The 15,990-nt window shown below is 29.3% G+C and overlaps 1 pseudogene; it reads right to left on the bottom strand.

The window, feature by feature from the left end:
* Positions 1-1,580, bottom strand: LOC125199479 (annotated as a pseudogene).
* Positions 1,581-15,990: the final 14,410 nt, after the last annotated feature.

Here is a 15,990-nt window from a genome sequence, read left to right as displayed (position 1 = left end):
TGATTCCCCATTCACAAAGGGTGTTTCATATAACTTAAATTAAAAAACTATCCATATGTAGATGAAATTAAAGTATAAATACAATAACAAACAAAAGAACTAATCCCTCCTAGACAAAACTAGTGAAATAATTTTACATGATCAATAGAGCTAGTCTATAAAATGGGATTCACACATAAAAGCAAACCCCAAAATTCCAAAGCTAGTTAGCTAATAAATATGACAAAATGAAAATATGAAATATTCTACCAACTAAAAGAAAATAAAAAAACTTACTCTCTACTCCCCTTTTGGCTCCTTCAACATCTCAGATGGCAGCATGTCTTGAAGGAGACCATGATCTCTCAATCCACTACTTGTTGATGATGGCAAAAATGGAGGTGGAACCCTAGAATTAGTACTATTCCCAAAACTCAAAGGTGATGCTTGTGTCAAGTTTGTAAAATACGGTCGTCGCGTTGCTGTTGCTGTTGTTGTTGTTGGTGCGGATAGTGATGAATTTGAGGCATGGCGAAAAGGGACGACGAAGCGCCACCCCTGTGGAAGGGGGGGGCGGGGAGGGGCTTCGACCGGGAAATGCCAGGCCGACAGCGCCACGTGGCGTGATGGGACAGGAGTGAGTGTGCGTGCCTTCGTAGGTTGTGACAACAATTGATGGATCTTCGGAAGATCTCTCCACTCTCTTCTTCACACCACATGCTGGACTAGTGCAACGATAGTAGCTCCTACACATAAAAACACATAATAGGTGATTTTTTAAATAATTTAATTTTGATCCGATTATGGTATGATTTAATTAATTAATTTAAAGACGACCTACTTTTCTTAACCACCATCCCTTTATATTCACGAGCAAGGGAAATTGACTTTATTGATTAGTGATTAATTAATTAATTATACTATAATTAGGGAAAAGATGAAAGAAGAGTGTGAAAAAATACCTGGGAAAAGGGCTTTTTTTCACAGCTTTTGGCCGTACTTTCTCCATCGATACCCATCGTCCAAATGATCGATCTCACTCTTTGTCATGAAAGCAAATCTTGGTTCTCTTTGCCTTTTCTGATTTTTCTTTTTTGGTTTCAATCTGAAAAAAATAAATATAAAAACATAAAAAACAAAGACAAGAAACAAAATCATCATCACACATCAAATCATGAGATATTTTCCCAATAATCAGATCACGCACACACCACACAAACCCCATTAGTAACCGCAACTCAATCAGTAAGACGCTTCCCTTCTAATCAGTAGGTCGAGAATTCAGTTATTCAGTTCAGAATATTAGAAAATTGTGGGTTTTAATTCAAAAAATAAATCCATAATCGTGATAAAGATGACACTGAAGCACAACTTAAATTTGGTAAGACACTTTCTCCGTTAATTTCCATGAGTGTGAATGTGTGAATTCCAAGTCAAAGACATATAAAAAAGGGTTTTTAGTTCTTACACTTCTTACTCTTGTCTTCATTATTTGCTTCTTCTTCCTCATCCTCATCAGCTCGATTGATCCTTTTCCGGTCATCGTTGGCAGCAGCCTCGGCGGAGGAGGAGATGGAGGAGGCGTTGGGGGTGGCGGCCATCTCGGAGCTCTCCGGCGGCGGCGGCGGCGGCAGGAAAAAACGTCGAATGCAGAAGAAGGGCAGGCGAAATCGTGACCGTCCATGAAGCTAAGATGATCATCGAATAAGGTGTTGGTGTTGCAGATTTGTTGATTGATGATCATCATGGTTTGATTATGATTATTGTAATTGGATATTGATGGTTTAGAATCCTCTGTTGGTGTCGGCTCTTTGCTCTTTTCCTCCTCCATATGTCTTCGTCAAGAGCATCATAGAGAGAGAGAGAGAGAGAGAGAGAGATGAAGTGTGAAAGAAAGAGTTTTTGAGAAGTTTGCTTTCTTTTTCACAATCTCTCTTTTTGTGGGGATACGTTTTTGGATTACAGCTTATTGTTTTTTATATTATCTCATTTTTTAATTAACGACTTAAAAAACATTTCTTCATATGTAACTTCCACATTATTACATGTCTATATATATATTTGGTTTAATTAAAATGAAAGCGTATATACTTCATATTATGAAAACAAAAGGTTTACTTTTATGTATTGATTGATATGAACCGTAATAAATGCATGATCGCCATTAATTAAGAAATTTGAAAAGTATTAATTGGAGATAAGATTAGAAAGAATGTCATAATCATATTCTTTGATTTGAAATATAGTAATATTTAATTTAAAAAAAGAAACTAAATATGATACTTATATAAAAACAAAGGAAGTATACATATAAAGGTAGTGTTTTTAATTTTTATAGTGGGATAAACACGCACCGTCGGTGAAAGAAGGGGATTGGCAAATTTTACTTATTTAATTGTGTGTGATTTGAAGTCATGAATAGTAGCAAAGAAATGAAAGCCAATTACACTTTGACTAATAATTTTATGTTTCAATTTCCCAATACGCTAAACAACATGAGATCAAAAGAATCATTGATCCAAAAGTAAAAAATTGTGTATAGCTAGGCCGATAAAATTGGACATGATTAATTCTAATATTGCACTTCTTAAATTTGTAATCTATAATTTGTAGAAAAACATAGTCAATAAAGATGAGGTAAAGTTGACCGGGAAATGCCGGTAGACAGTTGGTACGGAAAGCAATAGATGGGGGTTGCAATAAATGCAATAGGCCCAACTTCAAACTATTTGTCGACCTTTCCATTTCACCATGATTGACCGGCAACCGGTTTAGTTTAGGTGGGAAATAGTCCGGTAAGAAGGTGCCGATTTCATATTAATAGATTCGAAATGGTATAATCTCTTGATATATTGGTGGATTGAGTAGTTTCAATTTAGAGATGTTCTGTTTGCAACACTATATATTTCATGATTAATATATACTACTATTAAGTACTATATTGAATTTATGAGAGTCAATCTGATCACTATTTAATCTTAGATGATTAATCATGTGAAAATTAATACTTCATCCAGTCACGAATAAGAGTCTCGTTTTTCATTTTTATCCGTCAGAATAAAGTCTCGGTTCTAATTATCATAAATGGTGAAGAGACCTCACATTCCACTAACTCATTTCTTCACATATCATTTAAAACTAATATATACAAGTGAGACCTATATTCCATTCACTTTCTTTCACTCACTTTTCTTAACATTTCTTAAAACCGCATCATTTAGAAATGAGACTCTTAATCGTGGACGGAGGAGTAATAACCATCTCTCGACTAAAATAATCTCACATCTTAATCTGTCTAGATAGATAATCACATAACAATGAGTCATTGCAACCGAATAACACCTTAGTTTAGGGACATTGGCACGTACGTAGGAATAGTTTTGTCTCATGACTCTTGGTATATATGTGTCACAAAATTAATATTGATTTCAAATATTATCGAACTACTTTGATCTCGAATAATTGAACACCACCTAAATGTTATACCTCAGATTAATATCAAAGATAATTAAATGATGAAAAAGAATAATGATGTGTATATATGCGGTGTATTTAGTAGTGTTAGATTAGTAACTAATAGTTTCAATCATTCAAGCTTTTAATATTATAATTTTCAGCTTTAAAGCTCCGAGTTAATAACTAGGCAATAATTGTTAGCATTTGAAATGGTATTTGTTAGCTATTAAAAACTTATGATAATGAAAAATTTGGCGAAAAATGTAACACGTACACTTGTATTTTGAACATATCTCAAGCTATTCCTTGAATATCAAAGTATGAAAGTTTGATTTCATTGACCTTTTCGGTAACAAGATTATTCCCATTTTTATATGGTGTTTCCATTCCTTTCGAAGACTACGTCGACTTTTTCATATTTAATTTGTATTCAATTAGGTGGTGCACTCATTTAATGCCTATAAATGATACTTCATTAATAGAGTTGATGTAACTCATTGGTTCTTCTTTTTTTAGCAAGAAGTTGATCGAGATTGTGACTCAAGAACTAATTATAAACACTTGCTAAATGGAGTAAGAGTTATTTATTAGCTATTTAATCATTTAGCTATATTATTAAAAGGTAAAAATTACAATTATACATATTTGTCAATATTCTTATCTTTGTCATTATGTTTCTAAAAAGGTATAGGAACTTTTTCTCGACATGGCTAAATACTTGAGCACAGGATATTGGCCCCTCACTACCTTTTAAAGATTTGTGTGTGGGATTTAATTAAATATTAGTTGCATGGTCTACAACATCAATTGATTAAGATAAATAACTGTGACAAAATTATGCACAATTAAGCTATTTTTGATGTAGGTTAGATTCTAGAAAACTATAAATTAGGGTTCCAAAATGTGGTTGTTGCAACAGTTAAATGATTTCATCTTGATTATTCCTTATAAAGATTAAAATATTAAATGATGGTAACTCGAGAGTTTGAGTTAAGATAACACATCTTTGTTTACAATAAATCTAAATTAATTCATTTTTTGCATTTGATTCGGAGAAGCTGCTTCACCTGCCTATGCGTTATCCATCATGTTTCTGAAGTTGCTTTTTATGAGCTTGAAATTCAACCAAAACATTTTATTTTAATGTATACAGAGGTGAAATGTTTTAACAAATATTGTATCAGATTGGAGGTTAGAAATTGGTTTGTACAAGAAATCATGAAAATTTTCCTTTGATCTATTTGTTAGTTAAGTTGTTACTAATCGTATCACTTACCGGTAGTCATTGCCTCAGTAAAAATGGGCTTTGTCAAAAATGACACTTCATAAAGAATTTTCTACGCAATTGTATGTGAGGCCAATTACTAAATGACGGCTTAAATCCTCATATTAAAAAGATGTGTTTGTTAATGGAGTATTACAAATAAAACTATTATACATCGAATTTAAAGGATGAAAAATAGAAGAGAAATACAATATTGTATTTATATTATGATTTTATTTATATAATAACATTTATATTTAGTTTTATTTTTAAATTCATCTCGACCCTTTCAATATCAAAATTCTAACTTAATTTGTGACCTTCGAAGTTAAAAGGGGGCAGTATTCCTATTCGATTTTACGTATTTATTCTTGTTGCTAGTTGGTGTAATGTACAATCTCATATATCAATAAAACATCAATATTAGGAGAAGCCTAATAAGAGATTAGAATCAAGAATTGGATTTCATACGCTTGACCGATTTTATGTGCAGCTACATAGTAGTGTTATTTGAATACAAACCAAAGCTGAACATAATTAATATATGATGATTTAATTTATATAAATCGGGCTCACCCATTTTAATTCATTATTTATGTATCAATATATATGTAATTATTATACATAATAAAAAGTACAAATCTAATTTATAGTCTTACAAGCAAATGGGTAGGGGCCCTTGTTCCCAAAACATGAATTAACTGTCGAGGGGTTATTGTCTTGATGAGTCATGAGACCACATCTTTGATGACATTATTATAAAACACATTATTTTTTTAAAAAATTATATACATCGATCATTATTAAATTTGCAAATTGAAAATTTTGCGAGCACAAATTAATTGGTGCTCCGTTTCCCCTTCAAATAAGTTTAACTAATTTTTTTCCGTTTAAAACTTTTTGTGAGCAACACCATGCTCATAAATATAAGTAGCACATTTTTCCGTCATATACAACGAATTTACTAGCACTATGATACTAAGAGGCTTTTGTATGATGGAATGAAATGGTGGAATGGAATGTGATTCCTACTTCCATTCTATTCATTTTTGGTGTGATGGAATGAGCAGTGAATGGATAAAAATGCAGAAATCAAGAAATTGACATTTCATTTCTATCTTCATTCCATTCCACCATCATACCAAGCATGCCAAAAGTTTAAGGAGCACAAACTATACACATATATATTAAGCACCATTTTCGGATATAAAAAGGTGATCATACGAGTTCCGTTTCTTGGATCCATCGTTGGGATAGATTACTGTGAGCATGGTCGGGGACACGCCAAACAAGCCCCATTCAAGTAATTTTTTTTCTTTTATATTGGTACTATGTTAATTCGTGGATATGTGCTACTGCGTGCCCTACTTATAATGATGGAACTACAAACGTTATAATTGCACATAAAAGACACATATACATCCAAGATAAATTATTGAACAGTTGATATTTCCTGAGCTCAAAAGATTTTGAAATCATTGCGCAACACAAAATAATTGTCGACACTAGGAACAAATATACTGCATTTTTGTAACATCGCATTTCTTAATTTTTGCATACATACAACATTTTTCCAAAATTAGGCATCGAAAAATCTAGGTGACACGATTGATATGATGTGGTAACACATGTAAACATAGAAAAATTACTAGTGGTATATACTTTCTCCATTGGTAGCTCCTATTTTCCTTTTTGTCTTTAATTCCATCACTAAATATTCTATTCTATTTTTATTATTTTTAATAAATAGGTTACAAATGAAAAATAATTTTTTATAATTATTCTATAATTTCAAAAGTAGGAAAAAATACCTTGATACTCAACATTGTTATAAAAAATAATATTCTTCCTAGATTTAGCTTAGAAATTGGTTAGAACTATCCACTATTAGACTATTTCACATGGGGCAATTTCATCGATTACCGATCATACTATTGTTCCAAAAATACATATAAAATCATCGATTCATTATACATAAATAATGCCATGATTTATGCATGCTATTAATTTTTAAAAGAGTAAAAAATGACTCAAATTTTACTGCATCAATTTTATTATTAAAAAAAATGAAATAAGCTTATATAAAGCCGCGATGCACGGTCCACCACCTGCAATATATGTCGGGGAAGGTACAGCAGCGCAAGCACCAGTGTACAACCCTTCAATGCATGCTGCGTTTGTCAGATCGTGGGACTTATAAAAGATTTTCAATTTTATTTTTTATTCTCAAAATATGGGCGACACGGTCACATGCGATTTCAACGCGTTTTCGGGTTTAATAATCATAAATTTTTACGCTTCCTTTGGTTACACGCTTTTGTTTTATTTTATGGTATTTTAATAGTTTTATTGTTTCGGTGTTTTTGCTTTATTGGAATAGTGTTTTTACCTCAATTTTTACCTCACATGAAATAAATAATGCGATGACTTTCAAACATAGCCCCACGCGCAATATTTATTGAGATGACTTCACACTAGTGTCATTATTTATATTTGCAATTTAAGGAATTTTATAATTTCAGAAAATTATAGATCTAAAGCTAAAATAAACTAATACCCCTCTCATCACTTAAAATGAAACATTTGAAAATCGATACGAGATTTTATGTAGGGTTGTTTTGTGAGTTAATGAAGAGAGATGAAAAGACAAAGATATAGTTATTTTCATTTAAGAAAACGTTTCATTATTAATGTGACGATTAAAACGAAACATTTCATTTTCAATGGAACATAGGGAGTATGTTTGAGTTTTAGATCTATTATTCAGAATGAGTTTATTAATCATGTTAATTAGTATCGTTTTTAAATAACTTCTTCATATTCATATTCATAAAAAGAGTATGAATATATTATTCAATTATTTCATTGAATAATTATTCAATTTTCGAAAATTAAAGTGATAAATATGAGAGCATAATGATGTGGAAAAAGGCCTGGTTAGTAACGTGTCACATAAATTGTTCATTGTTTTTGGGGTTGACACACATCAATTCCGTCTAGAATGTCAACATGAAAAGTAGTAGTCGTAATTCATTATCATAATTCATAGTCTCTCACATATATATGGTATACTTTTATTGGGTATTTAATTTTCTATTTTCAATTACTTGTAGACGTAGATTTTAGACACAGGTCTTTGTCTGGAATCCAGATGACGATTGTCGATTCACGGTGTTGGAAGTTTCATGGTAATATCCACCAATAAAATAATAATATATGTAAAATTAAGGATTGCGACATAAATAAGTTTTGATAGCAATAACAAGGATTGTGGCACTGGCAATTGGATGATAAACACAACTCAACTAATCAAATCTTTAGTTTCGATGAATAGATCGATAGTGGATTTAAGTTAAATATGCGTGATAATTTTACTTTAATTAGATAGTAAGTACTGAGTATTTTAGGGAAATATATTCCAATAATATTATGGAAATTGTAAAAAATTGAATTTTTTCCACGAACTTTGATCAATTTGACAAATAATATCACAAACTTTACCCAGTCACAAGTTAATAAATTTTGGCTATATTAATGGATTTAAGATCAATTTTGAAAGGTGTGCTTAAAAAAGCTATCAAAGATTGAAAACTAGCTCTCGAAATTATTTCGAGTTAAAATTATGGAAACAAATCTGCATCATGATATTATTTGCCGAAATTTTTTCGCAAGGAAAAATAACAAACTCGAGATAAAATTCACAATATTTTCTATCAACTTGAAAGTTTGTGATAAAAACTTAACTTTTTGAAAGTTCCATGATATTAGAGGTTATATCCCTGTATTTTATCATCTTCTGTGACTATTTTCATCTTTACAATATGAAAATGGATACTTGATTTCATGTATTGAGTCTATTCGATTTAGAAATTATTATACTATTCTACGCCATTATATATCGGTTTTTCATAGGTCTTATTATTAACTTCGATGAATACTTATCAAAGTAGCATAATTAATACTTACTACTTACACAAATTAGAAATTGAATCGTTATCGTTGAAGTATTTTTCTACCTAACCAACTCAAGTTTGAGCTGACCTAATCCACTTTTATGATATTTTAAGGCATTTTGGATTAATTAAATTGAACTTTATAAATTCAAACAACTTAATGCAGATAATCTCAATTCTCAATGTCAGTCACTTTGACTTATTATGCATGGTCATATTGTACGTACAAACATATACATATAACATATTAAACACATAGCGTTATGTATACCTTATATAATCTCACACGCATATACATAAGTAAATGAGATTCTAGTTTCTTAAAAAATTTATTAAAAAATTGTATAACAAGTTGACTGTGATCTAACTTACGAGTTAAGTTTGTGTTTCTCCTAAACGACAAAATGCATTTAAATTAAATAAAATCCTCTTGTAACAAGAGGGGGCGTATTCATCTACTATTATTGTCTATATTTTGAACAATAATTAAGATTACAATTTATTTAATACATTCAGTTTTTATTAAGTACTATTTTAAAGCATTCGCAACGTAACCTCGATACATTCATTTTCGTTATCACAGAACATGCAAAACTGTTTATTGGGAAGCCATCATATAAATAGAGCAACAGTTTAATTACTTATGAAAAATAGTCTTATTTTTTAATTTGCTTTGTCCACTAAAATATGTCCTGTATATCTATTTATGAATATTTTACTATTTTTTCTCTCTCTTATTTTATCGATTTTTTACCCTCTCAACTATTTATCAGTTGTTATTAAAATTCACGTCATCTACAAAATTACACTCTTTTTTAGATTGGAGAATATATTTTATTGAAATAAAATTGTGGGTAACTTTATATTTTATTTTTGAATTCTCATTTTATCTACTTCTATGCTTAGGCATGTGAAATTCCATAAACAAATTAATTGCACCGACGTCGAAATATATTAAATAGTTTAATAGAATGAGCAAATTCCAATCTTCTTGTTGTGTATGTGCACACACAATTATTTTTGTATTTAACAAAACATACATCAGCCATAAGAATTTTTAAATGTTATTGGTTTGGTTAAGAGGTTTGAATACAAAAGACCACGATTAACCGAACATACCCAAAACTTATTTTTAAAAGTGTAATTACTAAACTCCTTAAGTAGAGTTGATGAACTTATGTGAATTTGTTTTCACTTAGTTTTAAGATTATACTCATGTTGTTTTAGATAACAAGGAGAATGCCATTTGAGATCATTATTTTTGGAAATTGCAATTTTCCATTATTTTATGTTGGAATGATGTTTGTATTTTTCTAACCGTACTCACTCTATTAAAAATGAATGGCACAAATTTATTACACAGATTAATTTATTCATATATACACCACAAATTAATGCTGATGATTAAATTAATGTATAGGAAGGATATTTAGGTTTAAAGCTATGAGTAGAGTGGTCCATTTGATCTTCTTTGTATGGCTAATATTTGTGTAAGAAAAAGACCATACACATGATGTTAATTAATAACTCTCACATGGGTCAATTTATCTCCATCTAAACTTTTATTTTTAATTTTCATCCCAAATTGGGGAATCATCCCTAACTTTTATATGATTTTGATTACTCTCAAGATTAATTGCGTTATTTCATCTGCATGCTAACTAAATAAGTAACATTTCTGTCACAAATGTCATAGCCAACCATTTATGTTGAAAATCGAATTACTTAATAGTATGTTTTTATTAGCTTCTAAAAATTCACCTGATAAAATTATTGCAATGATAATAATATTAATCTTTATCTAGTAAAAAAATATTTAAAATCGTGATCACGCTTGCTAATAATATGTAATATCATTTAATTCAATACACAAAGTCACGACAACTCTAAAACATGACTTACTCTCATGACTTGGGATTCTGTAATAATACAAAGTATTAGTACAAGAAAGAAATAAAAAGTTCCTCTGTCTGGTAAGGAATATTGCAGGTGTATAAATAATTTTTTTCTCGAATTTACATTATATACGCTAGAGCCTGACACAATTTTATTGACTTTTGGTGCACCATACAATTTGTTTTCATATATCTATACAACATCAATTTCTAAACATTTTGCAGGTCATTATTTTAATTTTTAAATCCTACTTGACTTGGTCGTGTTTTAAATTTTGTATTATATTATGCAAATTGAAACAAGAATTCATGGATACAAATCATTATATAATTCAACTGACTAAAATTTTGTCAAATACTACTATATCATGCAAATTGAAAAAGAATTCATGGATAAACGACTAATGTTTTTGTCAAACAAAATATGCACGCTTTAGTTAATATTCTTAGTTTTATCTAATTAAAGAGTTGTATTGCAAATTATTCCTACATCGGATTGTCATATACGTGAATGTCAATCGACAGTAGTAGCGACTAGCGAATTCATTAGCACAATTCGATCAATACACTAAAAGCAATAAATACTATTTATGTCAAAAATCAATTACTTAATCTAGATCATATATTCTTATCTCTAGTTTTCACTTCGTATCATTAGATGATAATAATAACGATCTAACACTACTTGAGATAACCCATGTTCTCATAGAAATATCAAGAATTTTATATGTTTTATTGATATTAAATGAATATTATTGTAAGATATTGCAAAAAAAAGTCATATACATAATTTTTAAAATGGGGTGTATCTGATAAAAAGGACTCCATTTCCACTTTATATATGCAGAGTGAATCAGTGAATCTTTTTAAACAAAAAGTTGTCGTCCGAATATAATAAAAGAATATATCAGGGAATCAAGAGAATTATAATAAACTAAAAAATAAATATAAAAAATCAAAGAGGTTGACATTTACTCGTCTAGAAGTTTGAACACTCACCGATGATTGCGGCCATATATTATCCCTCAAAATATTTTTAACTTTTTTTCAATTTTACAGGTTAAGAAAAGAAAATTATTAAATCTGTCAGAACATGATAAAAAGGTCAAAGTCAGCAGCTGTTTCTGTCCTAATTAAATATATATAACTACATAATTCAAAACAATAATAATACTAATAAATAATTCAAAAAATATTTGATCTTGTAAGGGTTTACGCGTCAAAGACATTTGACGACAAATGAAGTCCAGACAAAATCAGCCTTGTTTTGTGTGCTTCTCACTTATATATGCTTATTCTTTGTGTAAAAAATAAAAAATCCAACTAAGCTTTTTTTTGTAAAAGAGTATTTCGAGTGACAGCTATTTTCACCCATCACTTTCCTAGCACTAATTAAAAAGATGATTTTTCCTTCTTATTTGCAGGCGATTTAAAATTCACCAAATTTGTGTTTAGATGATTGCATATAATTTGATTAATATTCGAAATTTGACTTCCTTGACCGTGCGAATTAAAACTTATAGTCTTGAAAATACTTCTTTAACATAAATATGCCAATTAGTTTTATTCCATCTACCACAAAATAGTACTCAATGGCCAAAATATAAAGTTCATAAAATAAATTATACTAGTACTTATATAAATTTTAACTTTTAGAGGATTTATTTACAAATTATAAGAATGGGCCAAACAAATTATACTACTACTAGTTTTGAAGAAAATTCAACCAACCCATTGATTTAAAGGCCCAGGACGGATAAGAAGAAGAAGAAATGCTAATTTGGGCTTTCTGTTGGGCTTCTAATAGTAATCATATGCGATTATAAAGGAATGAACTTTACCTAAAAAGTAAAAAGGCTTTATAGAAATAATACTGGGCTGTCTTGTAGGCTTTGGGTAGGAATATAAATTACTTATGTTTATTAAGATAAGGATGATAATCAGACCAATTAGTTTGGAGTTCAAGCCTATCGTTAGGTAAATGAGAAACCATTATTAATTTGTTTAAAATAAATTCAAAAAATAGCCGATATTACCCAGCCGCTCAGTGATTCGACCTAAGACTCGTTGGTCAAATTTACATTCGATATATTTGACTTCAAGAATACCAACTTCGTTATGGATTATAGTTATTGTTTTGAGTTATACATATATTTTTCTTGTTCACATAGCCCAAAAATTTGAATGAATGATATAGTTTGCTAGTTAGGATGATGCTAGGACTACGTTAAGAGTAACTTTAATTCGTCTACAAAAAAACAAGCAAAATGATTAAGTCTAGGCTATATATCACTTCCAAATTATAATGGCGACCATTTCGATTAGATTGTTATGCTAACACATTCAAACAAAATTTTGACCTAATTCACTAGGCGATAAATTGAAGAGAGACATAGAAAAAGGGATCTATACAGGAGTATCAAATTATTAATCATGATCTTTGAACATGCTAATACGATACGATATGGCTATATAGAAACGAGTCAGAAAAATTGAGGTTGTAACAGCATACTTACAAGTTAACTACAAAGTTCTCATTGTTGCTATAAAAATACTGTATCAAAATAAAAGCAGGGATGTCAATCAGGGAACCTATTTATTTTGGTTGGTCAGTCATTTGGTTTCCGACTATTTTCTTTCAAGTTGTTCGAGTTTGGCCCTAATCCTAACTCATTCAATCGAGCTAGCCCGTTGAACGATAATGTTTACGAAAACAAATTAAAGGTACATAAGTTTTTCATAATTATTTTCTTGTAACAAGGTTAGTTATTGTTTCTCAAATTCAAACATTTAATTTTTATTAGATAAAAATAAATATGATTTCAACATTAATATTCCAAATAATTAATAAATTAAGTAATATGAAGATTTTCGTTGGTGTCATTCAACATAAATAATAATCAAGGGGACGAGAAAATTATACTAACTTATTTTTCAAGTATGAAAATCTTATTCTCAAACACTCCCTCGTCCCGCTCTAAGTAGAATATTTCTTATTGTCACAAAATTTAATGTAATGTTCTATTGTGACTTAAGTGAAGAGATCAAAGTGATTGAGAGAAATTTAAAAAGTAGAGAGAGTGATGTTTGATTTTAAGAAGTTCATTTAGAATTTGATATCTTAAAAAATAAAATGTTGGGCCAAAATGGACGAAGGAGTAAAATCTCTTAGACGAGCCAAGCCACTCGATTTCAGGCTACTTTTGGCTTGAACAAATCGAGCTTATTTATTTTGAGCTTGAAAATTTTGGCCCTAGTCCACATTTTTCCTTGTGTTATTCGGATCGACCCATTTTGGGTTTTTTTCTTTTGGACATCCTTTAGTTTTGATATTAATTAGTTATGGTTTGTTTTAAAATTGGAGCTATCCAATTGGAGCAATATTCGCACATGAATATATCTATATTCGTCAGTGAAATCTAAGTATTAATTATGATTAAAATTAAAATAACTTAGAGAGATAAGTATTATTTTGTCTTTTTAAAATTTATAAAAAAAAATCAAGGTTTATTATTAAGAAAAATTTAAAAGTTAAGTAATTCATTGACATTTTTTTTAAATTTTGTAGGGATGATTGTGTAGCAACTAGGGAAGGCGATTCAAAATTTCCAATAAATTTCGAAATAATATATTTGGGGGTCCGGGGAAAGACAATGTGGGCTTCCCCGTTTTGCATTTTTTAGGCAAATTTATAAATGCAAGGGGTACTTTTTCTCACTGTGTAAGTTATCACATGCAATTTGGTGCTCTAAAGTCGGGTAGTTAATAATTAAATAAAACAAAAAAAAATTTATGCTTTACGGAAAACAAACTAAAGTACCATTTTTATCATTACCATAAATCACTATGAAACTATTTTAAAAATTGTCTGTAAGGATTTATTACTAAATATTATTTTGGGGTTTTTTGGGGTTAGAAAGCCCGTTCTATTTTTATAGTAATTGCCTTTTAAATAAATAAATTTTGATTAACAAGAACATAATTAAAAAATTAAAATTTTTTTAAGTTGTTTTTTTAACCTTTTAAAATTGGTAAAAATTTAAAAAATTAATATCCCAAAAATAATAATGATATAATAATATAATCAAGTCATTGAATATATAGCTTATGAAATATGGATTGAAGGGGGGCTTAAAATGAAAAAACCCTCTTAAAAAAACTCAAAAATAAATTTCCAACATTTTTTTACACATTTGGTAAATTTGTAAAAAGGCCCAAATCAAAAAAAATCCCAAAGAAAATTTTTCAAACAAATCAATACGGAAAACAATTTTTCCCAATACATAAGCCAAAATTTCAAAAAAATTTTTCCCAAAATATCCAATACATGGGAACAATAATCCAAATTTTCTTATTAATTTTTAACTATTGTTTTTTTTGTTTATAATATTTTAAAAATTTTGGTACAAAAATTATTTTAAAGAAAAGGCTTTTAATTTTGTATATTTTTGCATCAAAAATTAAAATACTATATTTCAATACACAATTAAAATACTGACATATTAATTGTGTTTTGTTAATGTAGATATTTTAATTGCATCACATTCAATTTTTTTTAAAGGAAATGCCATTTCTTTAAAGTGGGTTTTTTTGCTTTTTAACATTTAAAAACATGGTTGCCACTAAATCTTGATAGTGAGTGGGCCCATAGTCCGCCTTTTTTTGATTAATTTTTTTTATTTTTATAGTTTCTGCCCCACTGGATTTTAATCACTTTCTTGGGAAAATGTCAAACTTAATATTTCACCCAATTTTTTAATTTATTTTGGGGGCCCAATTTTGGGGTGACCCCCTGTGCCTTTGGGACCTTCTTGTCGACTAAAACCTCTATTTTAGGGTTTCCATTTAGATACATTATATGAAATTTAATTCATAAGTCATAATTATGCAGATAATATCATGCCAAGTGGAGGGGGACAGGGTTAGTGATTATGTCTATCTTAACTTTGTGATTAAGAAGTTTTATTTGTTCTATTATTGACAAGCCATAGGGCATTTCAATTAATATGAATAACTATATAATAATGAAGGATTACAATATTCAGATTTTATGAATGTTGAATAATTTATTGTGTTATACTATAAATTTTGCATCTCTTAGCTAAATAGTTAGGGAAAAAAACAACAAAAATTTTATTTTTAGTGCAGATATATTTATGGGTTTTTTGAACCTTTAAATTTTAAAAATTTAATTTTTATGTCCTGTCATGTTTTATGGAAAATTTCCAAAGTTTTTTGGGGGGTAAAAAGGGTTTTTTTGTTGAAAAATGATGTGAGTTAATTATGCATAAAACAAGGAATTATATTAAAATATATCTTATGATTTCTTTTTGTGATACATGTATTTTTATGCACCTAATTATTCCCATAGCTTTATTTTCAACTCTTACAACAATTTTCTTTTTGCGTTTTGCAAGCAATTAAATGTTTAGACAGGGAAAAT

Source organism: Salvia hispanica, unplaced genomic scaffold (assembly GCF_023119035.1).
Source record: "Salvia hispanica cultivar TCC Black 2014 unplaced genomic scaffold, UniMelb_Shisp_WGS_1.0 HiC_scaffold_516, whole genome shotgun sequence".
NCBI lineage: Eukaryota > Viridiplantae > Streptophyta > Magnoliopsida > Lamiales > Lamiaceae > Salvia > Salvia hispanica.
This window is presented reverse-complemented; position numbering and strand designations above follow the sequence as displayed.